Raw genomic sequence first — 3,049 nt, forward strand, 5'->3', positions numbered from 1 at the left:
AAAATAAAAAATATTTTTAAAAATAAAAAATTTTAAAAATTTAAATTTTTTATTTTTGAATTTTTAAATTATATTATTAAATTTTTTATCTAAATAATAAAAATAAAATAAAGTCCAGCAATATCTAATAATCAATAGATCCGTAAATTTATTATTTTTTTATTTTTAAACATAAAAAACATTTTTTTCTAATTCTAAAAAATTAAAAATTCCAAAAATATACAATAAATAAAAAATTAAAATTTTAAGTTTTTTAAATTAATTTATTCTTAACTTGTGAATAAGTGCAGCAAAAAATAATCAACTGTCTGTGTGTGGCATTATCCAGTGAATATAAAAATAAAATATATTTTTAAAAAAATAAAATTTTTATAAAATAAAATTTTTTATTTTTGAATTTTTAAATTATATTATTAAATGTTTTTTATTTAAATAATGAAAATAAAATAAAGTTCAGCAATATCTAGTAAACAATAGATCTATAAATTTATTATTTTTTAATTTTTAAACTAAAAAAATATTTTTTCTACTTGTAAAAAATTAAAAAATTCCAAAAATATCCAAAAAATAAAAAAATTAAGATTTTATATTTTTTAAATTAATTTATTATTAATTTGTGAACAAGTGCAGCTAAAAAAATGAACTGTCTAAGTGTAGCATTACCTAGTGAATAAAAAATAAAAAAGATTTTTAAAAAATAAAAATTTTTTAAAACCTAAATTTTTATTTTTGAATTTTTAAATAATATTATTAAATTTTTTATTTAAATAATAAAAATATAATAAAGTTCAGCAATATCTGGTAAACAACAGATCTATAAATTTATTATTTTTAAAATTTTTAAAATAAAAAATATTTTTGTAATCGTAAAATATTAAAAAATTCCAAAATATCCAAAAAAGGAAAAATTAAAATTTCATATTTTTTAAATTAATTTATTCTTAATTTGTGAACAAGTGCAGCTAAAAAAGTCAACTATCTAGGTGTAGCATTACCCGGTGAATAAAAAATAAAAGATATTTTTAAAAATAAAAAATTTTAAAAAACCTAAATTTTTTATTTTTGAATTTTTAAATTATATTATTAAATATTTTTATTTAAATAATAAAAATAAAATAACATCCAGCAATATCTAATAAACAACATATCTGTAAATTTATTATTTTTTTTATTTTTAAACATATAAAATATTTTTTCTAATTCTAAAAAATAAAAAATTCCAAAAATATACAAGAAATAAAAAAATTAAAATTTTAAGTTTTTTAAATTAATTATTCTTAACTTGTGAATAAGTGCAGCAAAAAATAATCAACTGTCTGCGTGTGGCATTATCCAGTGAATAAAAAATAAAATATATTTTTAAAAAAATAAAATTTTTATAAAAATAAAATTTTTTATTTTTGAATTTTTAAATTATATTATTAAATGTTTTTTATTTAAATAATGAAAATAAAATAAAGTTCAGCAATATCTAGTAAACAATAAATCTATAAATTTATTATTTTTTAATTTTTAAACTAAAAAAATATTTTTTCTAATAGTAAAAAAATAAAAAATTCCAAAAATATCCAAAAAATAAAAATTAAAATTTTATATTTTTAAATTAATTTATTATTAATTTGTGAACAAGTGCAGCTAAAAAAATGAACTGTCTAGGTGTAGCATTACCCAGTGAATAAAAAAACAAAAAATATTTTTAAAAAATAAAAAATTTTGTAAAACCTAAATTTTTATTTTTGAATTTTAAATAATATTATTAAATTTTTTATTTAAATAATAAAAATAAAATAAAGTTCAGCAATATCTAGTAAACAACAGATCTATAAATTTATTATTTTTAAAATTTTTAAAATAAAAAATATTTTTGTAATCATAAATATTAAAAAATTCCAAAAATATCCAAAAAAGAAAAAATTAAAATTTCATATTTTGTAAATTAATTTATTCTTAATTTGTGAACAACTGCAGCTAAAAAAAGTCAACTATCTAGGTGTAGCATTACCCGGTGAATAAAAAATAAAAAATATTTTTAAAAAATAAAAAATTTTAAAAACCTAAATTTTTTATTTTTTAATTTTTAAATTATATTATTAAATGTTTTTTATTTAAATAATAAAATAAAATAAATCCAGCAATATCTAATAAACAACATATCTGTAAATTTATTGTTTTTTTTTATTTTTAACATATAAAATATTTTTCTAATTCTAAAAAATTAAAAAATTCCAAAAATATTGATGACGAGTCATCTTAGCCTAGTTTTACTAGTCTTTTTCTTGCTTTCATTTAGTTTTATGCACTTTCTTAAGCCATAAGTAAGCCAATTGGGTTGAAATTCATGTTATCTTTGACTCAATCAATCATGTATAAAATGATGCATTTTCATGAGATTTTGTGCTATAATTGTCATATATTTTGGAAGAGAAACAATCTCATGATTTGAAGCACAGCTTTGATGTTTTTTGATTGATTGATGATAGGTGAAATAAAGCTTGGAAGGAGGTTGCAAGAAGTTGAAGAACACCCTGTAGTAAAACCAACGTTTGCGCCAACGTTTGACCTCAAACGTTGAGGCAAACGTTGGCTGAAGAAGAAGCTCATGGAGGGCACGTTTGCGCCAACGTTTGACCTCAAACGTTGAGGCAAACGTTGGCGCCACAAAGAAGAAAAATGGCACCAGGGGAAGGCACGTTTGTGCCAACGTTTGACCTCAAACGTTGAGGCAAACGTTGGCGCCAAAAGGAAGAAAGAGCTCCTGGGCAAAGCAACGTTTGAGCCAACGTTTGACCTCAAACGTGAGGTCAAACGTTGGCTACATTTTGGCAAGAAGGAGCATGGAAGAACACCCCTGATTGATGAGCTAATTGAGCCACGTTTGCGCCAACGTTTGACCTCAAACGTTGGGCCAAACGTTGGCCAGAAAGAAGGCTTGGGGAGATCCACGTTTGAGCTCACGTTTGACCTCAAACGTTGAGCCAAACGTGGATGACAGCAAGAATAGGCTGCTGCATAATTTCACATAAGCAACGTTTGAGTCAACGTTTGACCT

The sequence above is a fragment of the Arachis stenosperma genome, unplaced genomic scaffold (genome assembly GCF_014773155.1).
Source record: "Arachis stenosperma cultivar V10309 unplaced genomic scaffold, arast.V10309.gnm1.PFL2 arast.V10309.gnm1.Scaffold_100067, whole genome shotgun sequence".
Lineage (NCBI taxonomy): Eukaryota > Viridiplantae > Streptophyta > Magnoliopsida > Fabales > Fabaceae > Arachis > Arachis stenosperma.